Source organism: Nymphalis io, chromosome 29, assembly GCF_905147045.1.
Source record: "Nymphalis io chromosome 29, ilAglIoxx1.1, whole genome shotgun sequence".
NCBI classification, from domain to species: Eukaryota; Metazoa; Arthropoda; class Insecta; order Lepidoptera; family Nymphalidae; genus Nymphalis; species Nymphalis io.
Window position 1 is genome coordinate 4,741,699 of NC_065916.1, and position 23,187 is coordinate 4,764,885.

Genomic DNA, 23,187 nt, shown 5'->3' on the forward strand with positions numbered 1-23,187 from the left:
CAATTACCCAGGCATGCTCTATATAATAACTTAAAACCTACATTCTACAATAACAGTTAATACACATTTCATATATAAACAATACAATACAACGCGAGCCGTGAGTCGCGACACCAACGTACCTGATAATGTGAGAGAGGGAAAACTGGTTTTAGGTGAGAATGGCGGCAAAAATATGCTTGGAATGCACTAAATCCTCTCTTCCGATTGGTTAATGCGTAGGTATACTAAAGGCTGTGGTATTGTAAGATTCAGCCAAGTTATAAGGAATTTATTCTTTTATTTATCTTGTTACTTAGTTTCTCCGAGGATTTTTACGATATTGTCTTGATTAGTGGCATAAGATTTGATATAGTTATTTTAGATTTATGTAGAATAATTTTAATAAATATTACAGCACCAGTTTTTACCTGTAATAATATTGGACGCGATGGCAATCAAGTCTGATAGGAACTGTCAAAGACAGCACAAATAGTAGTCTTACAACTTTTCGTACTACAAAAAACGCCGACTTGTTTTTCGATAGGAAACGAGATTATTAATTGAAAAAGTGTTATCAGTGCATTGGGTTTTGTTAATTATGTTCTAGACTTACCTTTTGAAATGTTTTGTTCTGTTATTATTGTGTAAACTGTTTGAAATAAATGTTAAATTGTGTTTTCAAACTAGGTGTAAAAAAGTTTTTAGTGGGTCAAATTTTTGTGTATTTTGCATGAGTTTATTTGAGAGAGCGTGAAGGGAAGAAACTGCCCGTTTTAAGGTGAGTTGTAATAAACTTTAATCTAATATAGAATTATTGTAAACTACTTTTATTACGTTTGAAAGTTTTTCTATAGGAGACGCATTTCTTTACGTACGCAACTAAATGAAAGTAGGTTTCCAGTGGTAAGTTAAAATGTTAAACCTACTGTACGACATATTATTACACAATTACTAAAACGTGACAATTAAATAATTGTTTAATTAAATTTCTTCGTATCGTTACTAGTAATTATGAAGGAATGCGAGTAAGTAACGTAATCCAATAATCCGGCACGAACGGCATTGTGTAAATGCCCTTGAGGCTGTAGATAGATACAGGTGTATAGAAACGATTATTTACGCTATTTTCTTTATAAATCACAACTTTTGCCCGCTATTATTTTTAACGTAAATTATCGCGACCAGCATGATTGAATCGGTATTAAGTAATCGTAATTAAGTAACTGAAACAAATTAAGTCTTTTTTCCATACAAAACCTTTTATAGTTGACCAAAGAAAGTTTTTAAACTTTTTAAGTTTTAGATAAATAAAAAATATTAACATTGGAGGTGAGCTGTTGTACAAAATCTCTACAGAAATGGTTTTAAACAAGAATAACTATTCTTACTCGACATTCGAATGAGTTGACAATATTGTCATATTAGTAGCAATGAGTGTGCAATGTAGAATCTACTGCGGAAGTGTGAAAATATTAACTTGATACTCTTTTTCAGCTATCATACACATGTTGTAATCATTTACAATTAAATTTATGCACGCTGTGTGAAAGGCAACAAATTAAAAATTTAACAAATATTACTTTTATCTGTCGTAATTGCTTTATCTGCGGTGACCATATCTTTTAGAAAATAAGAAATGGCTTTTAATTGATAAGAATACCTTATTGAACAAATGTGTTTATTATAAGTACGTCTGTATTTATTTTATTTGTGTTGTGTTCTGTAAAGTGTATCAATTTGTCTTATAATTTGATACAATCACCCATCTAAGTTGGGTCTAAGTTAGGTCTGGAATATACAATTTTTTCCGCTATATTTGTCAAGTTTTATTTATATCATCAAATACTTTATACATAACATTAGAATAAACTAAAAATTTTAACGAAAGCACTTCTAATAACCAATGAATAAAACACCTTGTGATGCAATTACGAAAATTCTTTATAATATTAAAGTAGGTGAGTAAATACAGCTGACAACGACTTTTGCTTTTACAAATATTATTATTTGATAATGGAATGACGCATGTCCATTGTAAGAGATTATAAATGCAAAAATAATGTTTTGATATATACATATAACAGGAGTTTTATACATATAAAATTATTTCAGATTATCTGACTGTTGCAGTTTGTAATTGTAAAATGGAAATACAAATAATTACAAGGTAATACTGTGCTAAAATAAAATTAACAATACTAAAACAAAATTAACAATTTTATATACAATACAAATTTACAATTGTGATTTTTTTTATTGGATTCAGTTACCCAATGGTTGTGGTTATGGAGCTCCATAAGATACCTGATGGATATTAGCTTTAGCTGCCTCGTTGGTCAATTGAGTACTTATGAGGCTGTTTTAGGTCCTGAATTCGAGCTCCGCGTCAGGGCCAGTAATATATTGATTGGCATCTGATTAACATTACATTTACTCATTACCCTGCTATGCCTGTTCCATTGGATGGCGAGAGTGGTGTGTTATTTATCTTTACCCCTCGTGCTGTTGTTATTGGCTGTGGTCATTTACAGTATGAACATCACACGACAATAATTGATTTAAAAAAAAATATTTTCAAGGTTTTTAAGGTAATCTTATGGGTTTCTTATGTAGAAATGATTGTATGTAAATAAATTAATTGTATAGTCCGTAACTGCATACGTATGGTCACATTCGGGCCTGGTCATTACATCACTACGAAATCTCCATTGAATGACGTTATGCGCGCACCAGGGCACTTTTCGTATGCTAATAGCTTTTTAATACGACATTAATATGTATGATAATATAACAGCCACGAGGGACATATCTAACACTTTTGATTCAATCTTTGAATAGTTAATTTCTTTATAACAATGATTGATATTCGAAAAAACTACCACCGGAGAAGGTAGCTCACAGACCTGAGAGGGTCTAGCGTAAAAAACGAGTCCATAAATGTCACACTGTCACATGCCTCCTGTCCTTTTAAGGAGAAGATTTATAACTTACCAGTCTTCGCTCATTTGGAGTGGGCTAGGTGCATCTAGGTGCTTCCATTGGGTTCAGACTTGCGTCATATCAAATTTCCTCAAAATATTGTCGGTGGTTTAACCAAAGCTAAACAGACAGAGTGAGTGGCAGTGAGCTACACACTCATTTATAATTTTAGTAATCGATTCCACCACGATGGAACACCACGGTTTAATGGGTATAATTGTTGGAAAATATCACCTGTTGCGTCATCAGAATCGATTTTGAATTTACTTCAGCAAAACCATGAGATGAATTAAAATCCCATTGAAATAAGTACACGAAAATTCGGTAGTACTTGTTCAGTTTAATTCTAAGAGTTTTTACTCACCATCTCGGCACTGTACGTATGTTTACTATATATACACATAAACGATCGGATGAAAGGTACATCGGCGTTAGTCAGAGATGAGATCATCAAGAAAGGTCACCGAGGTGACAGTGATTGAACTATTAATGCGGTGTTTGGTGATAGATAAGAAACGCATAAACACTGGAAATAGTCTAGCTCACTCAGCAGGTCAGCTGACCCTGTTTTAAATATATATACATACGTATCTATACCGAATAAATAAAATTGTTGTCTGTTTGTGATTTCAAATTAACTGTTTAAAGTTGATTTGCAAGTTACCAAAAACAAAACTGTCTTAATGTAAACGTTATCTTGGAATACCCAAGATAACGTTTAATCGTTGTTACATTAAAATCGATTCAGTTTATCAAAAGTTAAAGTAAACTGGTATTTTATGCATATAAGTTACTAGTTTTCGACCGCGTGTTAGGGGATTGGGACAGGTGTTATAAAAAAGTAGCTAGTAAAATGCCTTGAAAAAAAAACACCCGGAGGCCTGCATTTGTAAAATAAAAATTTTCCATATGCTTATCTATCCATGATGGAATATGCTCCAATGCAAAAAGCATACTGAATATTACTTACCAAACACTTTTGAATAGATATTAAAATTGATTTATTAAACGTCAAGTTACAAGTATCGTTAATATGTGATTAACGTATAAAATATTAAAAACCGTATTATTAACTTCAACCGAGGATTGCATCTCACTTGCCCTTCAACCGGAGAGGGCTAGTTGACTCATTCTGTTTTGACTTTTGCCTCATTTTATGTGATTCATATTACATACGCTTCATATTACTTAAGTAACAAAAAAAATCGGACGCGAACGCTAAAAGCCAGTTATGCCCGGTTTAAACCGGATGCCGCTCAACCCTTACAACTTTATCTCTGCATTAGGTATTACACCCTATTCCAATCGGAAAAGTAGTAAAGGTAAACAAACTATGGATATACAAATTGCATGCTATTTTCTAATTGTTCTGCTGTATTACGCAATATAAACACATTAATTTAACTTTCAAAGATCCGATTGCAACTTCGCGGACGATGAAAACGCCATTTTTTCGCGAATCCATAGTGAATATCATAGATTATTCAATATCTCGACCAATTATATCGGTCTATTTTACTCCTCTTACTTATTATTATACTCTTGTGGTTGGAATAGGCTATACTGCTATGGCCGTCAGAGCGTCACGATAGTATGCGAAAGCGATCCAGTGGCGCTCCTCGTTAAGACGGAAAGGGTACCGCTGGTTTTTTAGAGGATAATTCGATATTCGGGGCGCACTTTGCGCTTTGGACATCGGCGAGCCCCACATACCCCCCCCCCCCCCACTTAAAAAAAAAGACTACAGCTATATTAAACTGAAGACCAATTATACTAATTTGTAACGGTTACGATACGTTCGCCGTGGAGTACCGGCTTAGAATAGTACTCCCCCAATCTCATCCCGTGGGTGTCGTAAGAGGCGACTGAGGGACGGGGAAAAGGGGGGATGGGCAGCAGCGTCCCCCCTCCCATAAACATCTTACCCCCTACTGCGCTCGCCAACACGCCTGCCCAGCGCGGCGAGTATGGGCAAACCACCTCCCTAAATGGCAGATGCGCCCAAAAAAAGGCCCCCAGTTACCGGCAAGCCCGCTAGGCCCGACCAAGGTAGCGGTCGCGGTATCGGCAGGGCAGGGGGTGCTAAGAATCACCGGTTCACGGCAGGCTACCGTATAAAACGACTGAAAATGGCAACGTATAATGGACGCTCGATGAGGCTGGACCATCACCTCGCCGAATTAGAAGTAGAGTTAAGTCATATAAACTGGCATATACTGGGGTTATCTGAAGTCCGAAGACAGGGGGAGGACACGATAACTCTAGAGTCCGGTAACTTACTCTACTTCCGCGAAGGTGATAACCTCTCCCAGGGTGGTGTCGGTTTTCTAGTCAAAAAGGATCTCATTAGCAGCATTGTGGAAATCAGTAGTGTGTCGAACCGGGTAGCGTACCTTGTCCTAAAACTTTCCGACAGGTACTCCCTGAAGGTTGTACAGGTATATGCGCCAACTTCGACATACTCTGATGATGTGGTCGAAGCGATGTACGAGGACATCGCAAAGGCCCTCAACGACACCTCGAGGGCCCACTACAATGTTGTTATGGGAGACTTTAATGCTAAAGTGGGAGTACAAGATAGCGGTGAATCGAAAGTCGGACCTTACGGCTTGGGCTGCAGAAATCACAGGGGGCAAATGCTGGTAAACTTCCTCGAAGCGCAGGGGCTTTTTTTGATGAATTCTTTCTTTCAAAAGAAGCCTCAGAGGAGGTGGACCTGGCGAAGCCCCGATAACGTGACAAGGAACGAGATAGACTTTATCATCTCGAATAAAAGGCACATATTTAGAGATGTTTCAGTGATCAACAGGTTTAATACCGGAAGTGATCACCGCTTGGTTCGAGGCACTCTAAATATCAACTTAAAAGCCGAAAGATCGAGAATGATGAGGTCTACTCTCCGACCTACCATGCTCCAAGCTGCTCAAGGCTCCGAAAAGTTCCAAATGGAACTTCAAAATCAATTCACCGCGTTGGAAACCATAAGCAGCATTGATGAGAGAACCGACACGCTGGTCAAAATACTGCAAAACACATCCCGCAAGTGTTTTCCGCCACAGAGAAGAGACAACGCACCAAAACTCTCTGCTGAGACACTCGAGCTCATGAGAAAACGACGAGAACTACCATCGTTTTTGTCAGATAAGGCCTTAAACCGAACAATAAAAACGCTGACGCGACGCGATCTCCGACGCTCCAATACCCGTGCCATCAAGGCTGCGATTGAGCAAAATCGGGGATCGAAAGTGTTCGCTCGCAAGTTTGGGAGGCCGCGTCTGACAAAACTTAAAACTGAAAATGGTGGGGTCGTTACCTCTAGGCCTGAGATTATCGGAGAAGTAGAGAGGTTTTATGGGCAGTTGTTCTCTTCAAGATCGGATAAACCCATGGGAATCAGTATTGATGACCAGCGCGCCCCTCTTATGCGCCATTACTCCGAGGAGCTCCCGGTCGTTGACCAAGGAGAGATTAGGGCGGCTCTAGAACAGCTTAAAAACAACAAATCTCCGGGAGATGACGGAATCACAACAGAGTTGCTTAAGGCAGGCGGGACTCCGGTCCTGAAAGAGCTAGCAAGCCTCTTTAATTCCGTCATCCAACATGGCAAGACCCCGGAAACGTGGAGCGGGAGTGAGGTGGTACTGTTTTTCAAGAAAGGTGATAAAACCCTCTTGAAAAACTACAGACCAATCTCCCTCCTGAGTCACGTGTATAAGCTGTTCTCAAGAGTCGTCACGAACCGTCTCGCCAGACGACTTGACGAGTTCCAGCCCCCAGAGCAAGCCGGCTTTCGATCAGGCTACAGCACCGTGGACCACATCCATACTGTTCGGCAGATTGTGCAGAAGACCGAAGAGTACAATCAGCCGCTGTGTATGGCATTTGTGGACTACGAGAAAGCCTTCGACTCCATCGAAACCTGGGCAGTGCTCGACTCATTGCAGAGATGTCATATCGATTGGAGATATATCGAGGTACTGAGATGTCTGTACAACGCCGCTACAATGACTGTCCACATCCAGGACTGTAAGACGAAGGCGATCCAATTGCGCAGAGGGGTGAGACAGGGGGATGTAATATCCCCGAAACTGTTCACCAACGCGTTGGAAGACGTTTTCAAAACGCTGGATTGGACTAGGTATGGAGTCAATGTAAACGGCGAGTACATCTCACACCTTCGATTTGCCGACGATATCGTCATCATAGCAGAGTCGCTGGAACAACTCACCGAAATGCTGCGTAGCCTAGGCGAGTCTTCCCGGTGTGTCGGTCTCGGCATGAACTTGGACAAGACCAAGGTCATGTTCAATAGGCATGTCGTGCCGGGACCGATATACGTCGAGGGCAAACCTCTCGAAGTTGTTAGTGAATATACCTACCTAGGACAGATTATACAAATCGGTAGGAACAACTTCGAGAAGGAAGCCGATCGAAGAATTCGCTTGGGATGGGCAGCATTTGGCAACCTTCGTCAAGTCCTCAAGTCGTCTATACCGCAATGTTTGAAGACGAAAGTCTTCAACCAATGCGTCTTACCTGCCATGACATACGGTGCCGAAACGTGGACACTAACTGCGGGACTAGTCCACAAATTCAAAGTCGCTCAGCGTGCTATGGAGCGAGCTATGCTCGGAGTATCTTTGAAGGATAAGATCAGAAATGAGATTATCCGGAAAAGAACCGGAGTCACCGACATAGCTTGCAAAATTAGCAGGCTGAAGTGGCAGTGGGCTGGTCACGTATGTCGTAGGACCGATGGCCGTTGGAGCAGACGAGTCCTAGAGTGGAGACCGCGAATCGGCAAGCGCAGCGTAGGGCGCCCTCCAGCCAGGTGGACCGACGACCTTAAGAAGGTGGCGGGCACCAACTGGATGCGGAAGGCGGAGGACAGGGAGCTTTGGCGCACCTTGGGAGAGGCCTATGTTCAGCAGTGGACAACGATTGGCTGTTGATTGACGATACGTTCAACTAGATCTAGATTCTGTTATTACAATAGAATAAGAAAACGGCTAAACATTAACGACTACGTTTCGACTCGATTGCGAAAGAGTGTCAGTTTGTTAGTAGAATTGGCCCCTATTAACCATCTCTTATTGGCGAGAGATGGCGTTACGTTGACTATTTTGAGGCCTCGGTTTTTTGTACTTTATCTTTTAAGTTATAAATGAAAACCTGCAGTGCTATACTGCTAAAGCTCACTTTATATATCATTAAAAATACTAGTGTACTAAATAATATTTATTTCTTTTATGTATTAAATCAATATTAAAATTACCACTTATTTAATTAATTTTAAACACTTTATTTATAACTTAAACGAATACAATAGAAAATAAATATTAATATTAAATAAATACTCCATTTAAGAGTATTAAACACACTACAAATGGTATACTATCAAAATGCCAATAACATTTATGTTCACGATGTACCTTCAAAATTCGTAATGATGATTCAAATTATAATACCACAGTCCGGCGCAAGTAACTCAGGGGTTTTATTTTACTTAGACGGCATCAGTACTCACCAGCATCTCTTGGTGGTTGAGAGTGAGCCAGTTGAGTATTAAACAAAACTTCATGTCGCACATCACCTTCTTTCATTTCGCGATCGTGTCTGTTAGTCCTTACCGAACAGCTCCACTGACCCTGAAATGTTGTTATTATAAACATAAACGGCAAAATTGTTGAGATGATCTCACGCGGCCTTGCATGTATATAATAAAACATTACATATTCAACTGTTTTATTTACTGGTATATAGTTAGGTGGCCCGCGATCAGGGTGTCCATGTGAACAGTTCACGTGGATGGTTTAGATTTATGTGTTGAAAAAGGAGAAGGAACTTGAAACATAACGCAATAGATTATCGATGGATGCTGTATCACTTCTATATATAATGTCCCACAGCTGGACAGAGCTGCTTATTATTCTTCCATGCTGGTTGGTGCAGGTTGCTTAACGATATTTTTCTTTACTGCTGAGCAATAGATGCATTATAAACACGAAATAAACACGTTACAGTTCTGTCAGTGTCCGATTTGTTGGTCACCCTACGCTGACTGTTATTGATTCAAACATTTCTGAGGTCATATTGTTATATATATGTATATAATAATGCATATTTTGACGCAGATATTCTGCATATAACTTAATTGAGTTTCCTAGTGTATCCTTACTAACATTTTTATTGAATAGGTAGGCGGACGAGCATACGGGCCACCTGATGGTAAGTGGTCACCAACGCCCTTACAGATTGGTATTGTAAGAAATGTTAACTATCGCTTATATCGTCAATTCACCACCAACCCTGCGAACTAAGACGTTATGTCCCTTGTGTTTGTAATTACACTGGCTCACTCACTCTTTAAACCGGAACACAAGAATTACAAGCACTGCTGTTTTGTGGTAGAATTGCACAAAGCCCTGCCACTGCCCCGGGGCCAATAATTAATTTTTTTTTTCTTGAAATTCCCAGAAGATGGCAGAGTTCACTCTCCTTTGTTTGAAAATAACTAAAAGCCGTCGATACTGCATTACTACTCCTTCCGTGTAGGCTCGCCGTCACGAACGGAAAGGACTTCGGACTAGAGAGTGCATAAACACACACTTGAGCACTTTAGATAATAAAGTGCTCAAATGCTCCTGCATTTGTCATAAAACGTTAAGAATGGCCGCCATTACCGAAACCAGTGACGAATCATGATCATATTTTTGAGTTGGTTGAATAAATCGCTTACAATTTATTGTGCAATTCGATAATATAGTTTTAAATATGCGCCGTATATATATATGTTATATCAGTACACATTGACCGTGTGTGCGTGTGTGTGTGTACAACAACACCCAAGTTCAGACCCATGTGTTGATAACAAAACAATCAGTTTTGTCTAAAAATAATCGGGATTACCGCCGACCTTGCAGGTGATAACGTTATCAGTAATTACGGCACTGCTGTCAAACGTTACGTGTCTTGAGCTGTTATACGCTCATATACTAAAGGTCGTAGCGCAGTGGAGCTTCTTTAAGAAAATATTCGAAACTGCCTGCTTCGTTTTTCTAGTAGTTATAAGGTCGCAGGTCCGAGGATCTCTATTGAAATGCCGCTGATCCTCAATAAAAGCCCGAGGTATAAAAGTGTATATATATTTCATGTAAAGCCTGGTCTAGCCTCTGCACTCTATCCGGTCGTGTGAGATTGCCGTCCCATCAGATTGAGAGTGCATCTGTTTTTGCGCAACACGCTTTTCTATCTAAAATGTATGTATGTATAATATGTTTACTATTCGTTTAGGCTTATAATATTAGTTAGGATTGATGGCATTCACGGTGACATTGAAAGAATATGAGCTAAAGTTGATTCGAATAAGTACCTTATTAGGGGACTCACAAAACTGAGCACAATATGAATTATAAACATAAGTTCAGTGGTGCTCGCTCAGATTTGAACCTGTGACCTATCCAGGGGGTCATTTCTGCATTAGCTTGTACAATAATAATAATAATTAAAAATCTTTTACCCTTTAAGCCATATTAATTGGTATTACTCTCGGAATGTAGTGAGGTCATCGTGTATAATGACGTGATCGATTACCGATCTTATGCCCTTGAAATAGAAGCGTTTTTATAATGACTATTTATAGAAAAAAAACATTTAAACCTTTGTCGCTATAACTCAACAGTACGAGCTCCTAAATTCGAATTAAGGATTTATAAAAAGTTACCACGACATGGTCGTATATACAACACAGAAGAGAGAGTTGATTGGAAATAGTACGATGCCTATTTCAAAAAGCCGTAATGGCTCATTGGTTACAAGACTGAGTTCATACACTAATTTGTGTTTATAATTCACCTCATGCTCGGTGAAAGAAAACACCTTAAGGAAACCTGCACTGTTACTGTTGACGAACTTGCACTGTTACTGTTGACGAGCCGGTTGGCGTGGTTGGAAGATACTTGCTTGATGCTTTGTAAAGTACCTTACTTATTGTTAAGTCCACCATAACACGTGCCATTTCTGAAAACTATCAAAATCTTTGTCGCGGTAATCCGTTAATGACGTAACCTCTCAACGAATGTCCGTTGGTCGGTTTTTTTTTGTGTATATTTCAAATTAAGAACGAGACGAAATTAGGCGTTTAGTGTCGTTGAAAAAAAAAAAAACAAAACAATAGAGAAATGCGTTCCATTCTTATCTGTGCCTTTGAAGAATACACATTTAAAAATGAAAGTCGAATGATAAAATTTAGCAGTCTTTAACTTTTTAAAAGTATTTATTTATGGTTATCTGTATTATAAGTAGGTGAAGTTTATTTTGAGTGTAGGAAGTAATCTCCGAAATTGCTCATCCAATTTTAATTCTTTTGTCTATATTTAGAACTAGTTTTCTACTCGCGGCTTCTCCCGCGTGTTAGGGGTTGGCGGGCACCCTATGTCCTTTCCTGTACCACTGACAACGTGTATGCAAGATTTCATGATGATCAGTTGAATAGTAAGGCGTGAAAGCGCAACAAACTCACTTCCGTATTTATAATACAACTAACGATTATATAGAAAAATATTCTCCGAAACGCGCTGCGTCTTCTTGTAGTTTTATATGTACTGGCTCAGTAGTTTTTACAGTAAAACATTGCAAAAAAAACGTCTGGCCTGGTAGAAAATTCACATTTTCTTAATATGTGTATGTAATATAATGTTTATTAAAAAACAAACCAAGTCGTAATCTATTGTAATAAAGTTATTTCTTAAGCGATTTTATTAAAGGCCATAGTTTGATGTCAGTGACGTCACTCCCTCCCCACTTAATATTATTTGAAATGAGGAAATTCTGTGTTAAGTTCCTTGATTAGCTTATATTGAAGCAGCTTTTTAACCGACTTTACAGAGAAGGATGTTAGCAATGTGTTTCTCGATATCGTCGCCTGTTGTATGTCGATTCTAATGATTTTTATTTTATTGAATAGATGAAAGCTTGAAGGTGGTACCGCGGTATATGTGTAATGGATAGAATAAAGAGGCGCCTGTGAGAGACGTAAGAGATTAGGGGGAGCTTTCGTTTTTATCATGAGAATATCTAACCTGACTCTTTCTAAACGGCTGTACCAATTTGGATAAAATTTTTTGTGTGTATATTTCAACGGGTTCCCGGATGGTTTGAAAACACAATTGGACCCGGTGGATGGCGCTGCTGTCGATACGTAATCAAATGAAAAAAATGTCTGTATGCAGGAAGACGTCTGCAGCTAATTACACGATAGTAAGCTCATTTTAATGTCTAGATTAAGTAAACGATATAATAATTGTATGATTATAAAATTTGAATTGTATTGTTATAAAATACATATGAAATGTTAACAGTATCAGCGAGTTTGTTTAATTGTTACGTTTTTTGCATAAACTTTATGAGAGGTATATAAAAGGTCATAGAGAACCTAATACTCACCTCCCCCCCCCCCCCCCCTAATACGCGTGTGGAAACTGGTAAAATATACATTTTAAAAGTTTTACAACAATGCCTATATCAAAGTCAAAAATATAACAAACAAACATCGTGACCGAAGCTACGGTATGAACTAGTTTAAACATATAGTGGAGTAACGCCGGGTGGCGCGCACGTGTGGACGCGCCCGGCGCGCATATGTTGTCTTGTTTTTCAAAATCTTTTTACGATACAAATTTATCGTTTGACGCGAGACGATCAATGGCTAGTGGGTTCCGTATAATAAATAATTACTTTTATTTTTTCATTTGTTTCATTGTTTTTGGATGTTAATGCCGTTTTATTAGATTTGTAATATAGAAAAAATTTAAGTCTGGTTTAACTGTAAGTACCCGGGCGACCGGGCTTCGTTTCAGCTTAAATTATTTATAAGTGTTATAATTATTATTTCCGTATCCGTAACAGCCTGTGAATGTCCCACTGCTGAGCTAAAGGCCTCCTCTCCTCTTTTTGAGAAGAAGGTTTGGAGCTTATTCCACCACGCTGCTCCAATGCGGGTTGGTAGAATTCACATGTGGCACAATTTCAGTGAAATTAGACACATGCAGGTTTCCTCACGATGTTTTCCTTCACCGTAAAGCACGAGATGAATTATAATCACAAATTAAGCACATGAAAATTCAGTGGTGCTTGCCCGGGTTTGAACCCACGATCATCGGTTAAGATTCACGCGTTCTTACCACAGGGCAATCTCTTATTATTTAGGTAAACTTAAAAATAAAAGCTTATCTAAATACAAACTTTGAGCCAAATCATTAAAACCGTTTCCGAGATACACAAAATATATATGTACACAATAATTGTTCAGTAATTATTAAAAGATACGACATAATAACAATCAAAGATCTTGGATGGATTCAATCGGAACTAAATCAAACTTTTCTAGACGTTTTTAGTTCAAAATTAAAATATAATTTACAAGGAAGAAATATGATGTGTATAAATGCGACATTTACTATTTGTTAGAGTTTGTTAATCCATCAATCTAGTTTGCCAATGATACAGGAATGCCATCAGTTGCACCCGACGGCTCGCGCCAACGTGCCCTAAGAAGCGTTCCGCCCGTGCTGGTAGAGACTATGAGTTGTACGTCGGCACCACAGGTATCACTGTCCAGCGTCTCGGAGCCATCGGATAGCTTACATTGTGCACGGTACATATACACAAATAATAATATAAACAACGAAAGTAATATCAATATCACGGCGGTCACTGTCCGCTTGCAAATTAATTAGAGCGTAACCCGCCAACCGAACGACTCTCCAATGTGTACGGGTGGGTGATTTTTATATAATACAGTAAAGGTTTAATTTTAAATATCTCGAGTTTATTTAAACTACTAGTTTTATTGGCACTCATCCTTCAAACCGGATTTTGATATTGAAGAGATGGTTTGTATGTAATCGCAGCGGAACCCGAAAGCTATCCCTGTATGTATCGCGCAGGCGCCGGACGTAAACAGATTACAGGCAACGAATTCCTTCTTCAGTCTTTGTAAACAATTTCGCGGCAGACCAGCATTATTTACACTGGTTCCATAGATTATAAAGAGAAATGGTTGTCTCAATACTGCTTAGCGTTTTTTTTTTCTTCAATATATATTTATTTGTAAACTTTTTAGTTGAAAATGTTGTAAATGAAACAAGAAAAGATAAAGACGAAATTGAACCACAAACAGTTTCGCTTGTAAAATAAATGAAAATATATACTTCAAACTTATTAACAATACTTTGAAGTATTTTTTTAATTCGTCAAATGCATTACTTATAGGTCAGTCAGGTAAGTGGAAGGTCTTTGTGCAAGTCTGTTTGGGTAGGTACCCTCCACATACACATAACCATCACATGTTCTGTACAGTAACAGCCTGTTATTGTCCCACTGCTGGGCTAAGGAGAAGATTTGGAGCTTATTCCACCACGCTTCTCCAATGCGGGTTGGTAGAATACACATGTGGCAGAATTTTAATGAAATTAGACACACGCAGGTTCCGTCACGATGTTTTCCTTCACCGTCAAGCACGAGATGAATTATAAACACAAATGAAGCACATGAAAATTCAGTGGTGCTTGCCCGGGTTTGAACCCACGATCATCGGTTAAGATTCACGCGTTCTAACCACTAGGCCATCTCAGATTTTCTTTTCACATATTCTGGCAAACAGCAATATAGCATTGTTGTGTTTCGATTGAGCTTGTGTTACTACCGGAAGGGACATAAGGTTGCTGGCCCATTGACGATGGTCAATATTTCCTATAGTGACAATGTCTATAAGCGTTGGTATCATCCCCACAACATGGATGTCTGATTTCTCCTATAGTTATTCCAGGGCTATTCTATTCAATTATATATAACTTGTAATGACATTATCTGTAAATTATATTTCTTCTATTTAATTTAAAATAAGGATAATATTCTAGAATAATATTCTATATATAATAACGCGCAGAAACAGGAAACTTATTTAAAATTAATAGTTATATTCTGGATAATTTATAATAATAATTTAAATATAATCAGCGTAATGTGTGTTGTATTTGTCGTCAAATAGCACCGAGATAACCCAGTAGTTAGAACAAGTGAATCTTGAGCGAGAAATGCGGATTTATACGTCAGTTAGATTTTTAAACTTCAGATTTTTAAGTTTATAACTCGTCTCGTGGTCGTTGCTGAAACATCGCGCAGGAAACCTGCATGTGTCGTATATACGCGCATAGCCTATTCCAACCACAAGAGTAAACCCAAATAAGCAACTTTGACACCGATATCAATTGACGCGATGTCATTGGTCGAGATCTTGTATAATCTATGATATTCACTATGAATTCGCGAAAAACTATCGTTGTCAATGATCGCGAATATGTAATTTTATCTTCGAAAGTTAAATTTATGTGGTTATAACTGGTTAAGTGGAATAGTGTTGTGTTATAAATAAAGGTAAATTAATCAAGAACTGTTTGTAGCGCGTAATACAGCAGAATAATTAGAAAATCGCGTGCAATTTGTAAATCTACTGTTTGTTTATCTTTACTCCTACTCCGATTGGTAGAGTGTACTGGAGCATCGTGGTGGGTTAAGACAAATGTGCTCGTCGAGAGAAGATAGTCGTTAGCTGCAGGCTTTTAGTTTAATTTTTACTTTAATGAAAATCAGTATTAGAGTAATATCCAATGTCCGAATACGAGCTACGTGACTGTTATCTTGTTTATGACTGACCTAACGTCATTACTTTGCAGTTAGTAACAAATATTAATATGCGTAATATATATATATATCGATGGAAATACTGCCGTTGGTCTAGACTTCTAGAGACTCGCCCGAGGTCTTGGGATCAAACTCCGGGTCGGGTCACTAAAATTATTTGTATTTCAGTCGATAGATTTTCAGTAGCAGCTCGTAACTCGGTAACTTTTTTTTTTTTTTTTATAGAATAGGAAGGCGGACGAGCATATGGGCCACCTGATGGTAAGTGGTCACCAACGCTCTTAGACATTAGCATTGTAAGAAATGTCAACCATCACTTACATATCCAATGCGCCACCAACCTTGGGAACCAAGATTTTATGTCCCTTGTGCCTGTAATTACACTGGCTCACTCACCCTTCAAACCGGAACACAACAATATCAAGTATTGCTGTTTTGCGGTAGAATATCTGATGAGTGGGTGGTACCTACCCAGACGAGCTTGCACAAAGCCCTACCACCAGTGGTAGGGCTTTGTGCAACCACTTTGGAGTGGAGTGGAGTGTAAACTACACCGTGCCTCGGAAAGCACGTAAAACCATTGGTCCTGCGGGAGTTCAACTCTCTTCGATCGTGTCGGATTGCCGTCCCATCGGATAATGAGAACGTTAGAATAAAGAGTGCAAAAGCTTCTACGCAGGTAGGCTGTTCTCAGAGAAGGGCCGCCGTGACCAAAATCGATTAGGATGACCTCATCAAACCCTTCAGCTTTATAATATCCTAACTAATACTGTAAGAACGAAAGTCAGTTTATTTCATACTTCCACATCATAACTAAACAACTGATCATCATGAAATTTTGCATACAAGTTGCGTTCATAAAAAGTCATATGGTACTTAACTTTTATTGTTAAAACTAGTTCAGAAGTTTATTATACATAACTCACTTATGACTTACTTAAACTAATTTTATACAATTCGTAATAACACTAAACACCTGTTCTAAGACAAATACTCAAATAGTTTACATATTCTTTTATTAATGTCGTCGTTAATTAAATAACTAGTTGTCGCACACGGTTTCGCCCGCGTATTGGTAGATGTTAGGTATATAAACTTGGCCTATGTCCTCCTTAGGGTTCAAGCTTGCTTCATACCAAATTTTAACAAAATCGGTTCAGCAATTTCGCCATGAAAGTGTAAAAGACAGACAGAGTTACTTTCGCATTTATAATATTAGTAAACATAATATATGTGTACACATGCTTAGGTAATGTAACTATATAAAAAAAACTGCAAATAAATGAAATGGTACGTTATTCGTCAATTATATAATAACGGGAAGAAGTAAAAACGTGTAGATGATTCCAACTAAACGACATATGTAAGTAGTTTTCATACGTGACCAGCGGTACTCTAAAATCGTAATGGCGGAATCGTGCCATCTACGGCATATTTCAAATTCACCGGCCAGTCCGCGTCTAGTCTCCGTCGCGTGCGCATGTGTCGAACGTGTTCTGATACGTGTTATATATTTGTGTGTGTTAAGTGTAGTGTGTGAGTGATTAACACAACGGATGGATTGTTATCTCTCTGGTTTTTATATTATTATTTTTAATCTGTTTATATTTTAAAAAATTAACATATATCACGTTTGAAACATGAGGCTGACGTCACGCACGAAAATTATCGTTTTTATCGGAAAGATTATTAATTAACAAAAGCTTGAGATGAGAAAAAAAAATGAAATAAATAATTGATTTGTAAAATCACTTCAGCATTGATTTTTATAACAAAATTCTTTAATTATTACATCTTATGGGATATGAGGTACTTGTAAACGTTATTATATATATAAAGTACTTATATATATGACTTGGTTTGGCATAATCGGCTTTGGGTCGTTCTACTCTATAGTTGTAGGCAAGAAAAAACAGGGGGTCATATAAGACAACCGGACAATTCCGGACTACCCCCTAATAAACGGGGGCTGCGTCATTGTATGACGTCACGGAAGCGCTTGCGCATACTATCTTGCACCAGGTCCGTCACCGTTCTTGAATATCTTTTACTCTCGGATATATAAGTAAAAATTGGATAGTAATGGAATTGCAAAATGAAGGCTATTTGCCTTAACTTGCCAATTTCATGTAATAGGCAAAATTATAGTCTTGAGTCCGTGCAAATAACATCGAGCTATCGTACGCTTAAGTTGTTCTGGAATTGATCTCGTACTGGTGTGTCGGATGTTAGCTGACACACGCGTGAATAATCTATCGAGCAGCGTGCTGGAATAAACTCCAGCACTCCGTCCAGCTGTGGAACAAATATTATTATTAATACTTTTACTTAAAACAGGCGAAGATTTTGTGGTAGTCCAATGTTTACGATATGAAAGTGACTCCTCGTGATGAATACGTTCAGAAAACGTTTAGTATAGCTTCTAATAGCATTATCTAATTGTCATCTTAATGCATTTATCTCAATATCTGCTACCCGTTATTCTTAGTCGCCTGATACGTAAGTAGCAAAGCAATGAATTATATATTTATGCCGTATTTTATAAGAATATAGCCGAGATGGCCTATTGGTCAGAACGCGTCAATCTTAACCGATGATCGTAGACTCAAACCCGGATAAGCACCACTGAATTTTCACGTGCTTGATATGTGTTTATAATTCATCTCTTGCTTGATGGTAAATTAAAACGTAGTGAAATAACCTGTATGTGTCCAATTTACTGAAATTCTGCCACATGTGTATTCCACCACCCCACATGATAGCAGCTTGGTGGAATAAGCTCAAAACTTCTCCTCAAAAAAGGAAAGGATGTCGTAGCCGAGCCGTGGGACATTCACAGGCTGTTACTGATATACTAACTTAATTCGTCCACTACTTGAAGTCTAATAGTTTATTTAAATCACTTACCATATTATTGCTAAGCTAACAACGATTCTTCTATATAATTTAAACAAACACAGTAAAACCCCTCTGTAAGTCAAACTTGAACGGAGACGCCAAAAAATTCGAGTTTTAGAGGAGTCGACTTAGGCGCATTTTGTCAGGATTTACTTTTACAGGAACATTCCTGTAAAAAATGTAACATTCAGGAAAATTTATTTCAACTAATTTTGAGTTATCATTTCATAGAATTGGTTCATTGTGTACAAATATATTTTTTCGAGTTATAAAAGGAAAATATTTACTAAATTTACTTCTAGGGACTCACTAATTATGTCGACTTATAGAGGAGTCAGATTTCGAGCAATGGAGGTTTTGGGGCTTGAAGGAAAGGAAACACGACATTATTTCGAGTTTGAGAGGTTTTCGAGTTAAAGAGGTGTTACTGTATTTTAACTTATAAAAACACTGTTACATCTCTTTCCGACATCATTGATTCGACATTCGAAAGGAGACACATAATTGCTTAATTACTCCCAGTATACCCAACGGGGTTATGTGATTACCTCGTTCATTATGTACATTTGTTCCGAAATCCCGCGTAACTTCTTAACTATTTATCCATAATGCGACAAATGACGTATCTTAAGAAGCGTCTTGTACGTCCGCTCGCACTCTGAACAATACGGCGCCCTTTTTAGGGCATAGTTGTGTATTAAAAAAAACAATTGAATGTGTCGAGTCGGAAATGAAATCATCATATTTCACGTGATACTTTCCAGAGTGCGCTTTAATGATGTCGTATAATCGTTTTTACATACTTGTTAATAGTATTTGTATATGTTTGAAAGTAATATATGTAAATATATACACGTTACGTAATGCTTTTGTAATTATATCTTAAATATGTATAATAAATATTTTCGATATTTCACTGGTGGTAAGGCTTTGTGCAAGCTCGACTGGGTAGGTACCACCCACTCATCAGATATTCTACCGCAAAACAGCTGTACTTTTTATCGTTGTGTTCCGGTTTGAAGGGCGAGTGAGCCAGTGTAATTACAGGCACAAGGGACATAACATCTTAGTTCCCAAGGTTGGTGGCGCATTGGCGATGTAAGCGATGGTTAATATTTCTTACAATGCCAATGTCTATGGGCGTTGGTGACCACTTACAGGTGGCCCATATGCTCGTCCTCCTTCCTATATAATAAAAAAAAACACAAAACAAATACTTCTGATAGTTGAAACGATTTGAAATATGGATTAATAAATAATCGAAATCTATTTTATGTATATAGTATATGAATATATTATGTACGTTCATGTAAGACATAATTTATTATGATCCATATAATAAAATGGTAAATAAAGAAATAATAAATAGCAGATGTTTTTTCTATTAAGATGTGTATTTTCACTAATATTAAAAAAGCGAAAGTGGATTTTTTTTTTGTTACGCTTACACGTACTGTAACTACGGAACCGATCATCAAAGTATACACGTGCTAGAAGTGCAGAAAAGTATATAATTGTACCATAGTAGCTTGAGAGGTGCCTTGGGATTGGTTGAGCACGCTCCGGTGACAAAATGGCTGAATTTCAGAGAACGGGGGCAAATTATAAATGCGAAAATGAGTTTGTTTGAAAGAAAACATCGCGAGGAGACCTGCATGTGTTCTTCTAACTTCAAAACATGAATATAATTTAACAATTTTCAATATAAAAATATACAAAAATATCACACTGATAAGCAAATGACGTCCTTATAAGCATAGAGATAAGACTTATCTATGCTCATCGATTGGGTGCGTAATTTACGAGTTTGGGCTCCGACTTTGCTTTGGTATTTCGCTGAGGGTAAGATTTCGCCAACCCCGTAGACATTAAGCCGAGATGGCCTAGTGTTAAGAACGCGTGAATCTTAACCGATGATCGTGGGTTCAAACCCGGGCAAGCACCACTGAATTTTCATGTGCTTAATTTGTGTTTATAATTCATCTCGTGCTTGTGTTGTGTTTATAAAACATCGTGAGGAAACCTGCATGTGTCTAATTTCATTGAAATTCTGCCACATGTGTATTCTACCAAACCGCATTGGAGCAGCGTGGTGGAATAAGCTCCAAACCTTCTCCTCAAAAGGGAGAGGAGGCCTTAGCCCAGCAGTGGGACATTAACAAGCTGTTACTGTAGACATTGGCGCTATTTTATTAAACATTTCTCACAGCTCTCTCATTGGTTACTAAGATATTAAGATCCTTGTTCGTGTTACACTGGTTTTGTAATATCTGAATGAAATAACTACTAAACCAATACACATAAAACGTAAAACAGAAGTTGCAACGCGTATCTAAGAAGCTTATATTATGTTATAATGCTCATAAGTAGCTACGAAGTTATACCCGATTTAAAATTAGTCTATTGACGTGATTTTCACGTTCTTGTTTAGTAGTAAATGTATAACAAACCCACAGCATACAGCCCATACCAGCAGCAGTGAGAGTAAAGCTAAACAAACAGCTTCGACCTTTAATAGACACGACACCATTGATCCAGTACCTAATAGTCTTATGTGTCCATTGTCGGTGACGTTATCGGAACTTTGGAAGAAAAATTAAAGTGGATATATGTAGTTAAAGATATTATAATGACGAATTGTTTGTAGTGCATGGCACAGCAGAGCGATTAACAAAGCGCATCTGTACACGTTCTTCGATTGGAATAGTGACTTTACGAAGGGTGAAATTTATTGTTATCCTTTACGGGTTATTTATATAACTTAGGGGAAGGGGGTCACGTATTAGGTAAAAAAGTATCCTATGTCCTTCCATGGAGTTCAAGCGTGCTTCATACCAAATTTTACCAAGGTTCAGTCTTTTTTTTTATAGAATAGGTAGGCGGACGAGCGCATGGGCCACCTGATGGTAAGTGGTCACCAACGCCCATAGACATTGGCATTGTAAGAAATGTTAACCATCGCTTACATCGCCAATGCGCCACCAACCTTAGGAACTAAGATGTTATGTCCTTTGTGCCTGTAACTACACTGGCTCACTCAACAATAAAATGTACTGCTGCACAAAGCCCTACCACCAGTAAAAACTGGTTTGGTAAAGGCGTAACAGACAGAGTTATTATCGCGTTTATAATATTAGTTCTAGATGTGTTTGTGGAAACTATTTTGAGTAACGTAAGTGTTCGTTATCAATATTTATATCGTAACAACTGATTGATAATCTTATCATTATTTAACAAGTGTAACGCGCCGTGAAACGACTTCAATTAAATTTAATTGCCATTATGTTATTGAGCGGAAACCGAACTCGCGCTGTCAAGGCTGCCGGTCAACGGCTACTACACCAGACGGTTTATGAAAGCGATACGCGGTTTTTGAAGTAAGATAATAATCAAATGAAAATAGAAAATTGATAACAGTACAGTAACAGCTTGTGAACGTCCCTCTGCTAGGCTAAGGCCTCTTCCCCTTTTTTTGAGGAGAAGGTTTTGGAGCTTATTCCACCAAGCTGCTTAATGCGGGTCGTTGGGAAACTGATTTTGGCAAAAATTCTGTGTAATTAGACACATGCAGGTTTCCTCACGATGTTTTCCTTCGCCGTCAAACACGGATGAATTATAAACGCAAATGAAGCACATGAAAATTTATTGGTCCTCTCCCGGATTTGAAACCACGAACATCGGTAAAGATTCACATTCTAACCACTAGGCCATCTCGGCTGATAATTTAATTTGATAATAAAAATCTATTGTAATATATAAATACCTGCAATAAGCTTCTCTGAGTGTAACCGAAGTGCTAAATATCTGATGCAGCTGCAAATAGCAAATGGGTATTAAACGAATTTCTATTTTCATTGTGAAAGTTTCATACTATGCTGGTCACGACTGCGCGCGTGTGTCGGTTACGTACGAGCCGATATCTCGGTGACCGTGATGGCTTAGTGGTTGGAAAGTATTATTGATGTAGGATTTTAAACGCTTGTATGTGAAATCTTCTTTATATACTGGTGGTAAAGTCAGGTTGCCATTATTGCAACGCCCTATAGCAATACTTTGTGACTTTTTCAATAACTGGCCGTGCGCCGCAGTTTTAACTTATAAATCCTAAGTAATATAAACTTAAGCAAAATAATGCTTTTCATCCTATCCTGGAGAATTTTGTAAAATCCTGAAAAGTTTTAGTAATTATAATAACCTACATATATGTATATCATATCTGTAATTATAATAACAAACTATTTTCAGGATTTTTTAAACGTATGTCCTTAGTCTTGATATTATAACTTTTGATAGACTGTACTTATTTTGATGAAATTACGAATAAGCCAAGACAGCTTCTCAAAAATCCCGATCTTTGTTTTAAGGGCCGTTTTCTTAATGCATATACATTATATGCTTAGGTAATAAATATCGATAATTTTCATGTCGATACTTCAATTCTGTTTTTAATATCGATAGTCGACAATGTCGCTAGTTTTCAAGGTGACATGAAATAGAATATTACTTTCTAAGTCGAGTTCGACTTAGTGATGTTATTACTATTTTAGACATGTAGGAATGTCTAAAATTACTACATAAATAATAATACATAAATATATCTATCTGTAATTTCAAACTGCCTTTTTT

The 23,187-nt window shown here is 37.7% G+C and overlaps 1 protein-coding gene across 5 annotated transcripts in view; it reads left to right on the plus strand.

Annotated features, from left to right (window-relative positions):
* The first annotated feature begins 461 nt into the window (after positions 1–461).
* Positions 462–23,187, plus strand: part of LOC126779433 (spectrin beta chain, non-erythrocytic 2) — an 87,256-nt gene continuing 64,530 nt past the window's right edge. For 4 of the 5 annotated variants that reach the window (XM_050503349.1, XM_050503353.1, XM_050503355.1 and 1 more), the window contains exon 1: positions 17,132–17,238. The gene's annotated coding sequence lies outside the window, so the exon portion shown is untranslated. Of the gene's footprint in view, positions 761–17,131; positions 17,239–23,187 lie in introns of those variants that run through there. The other variant, XM_050503354.1, reaches the window with a different exon arrangement.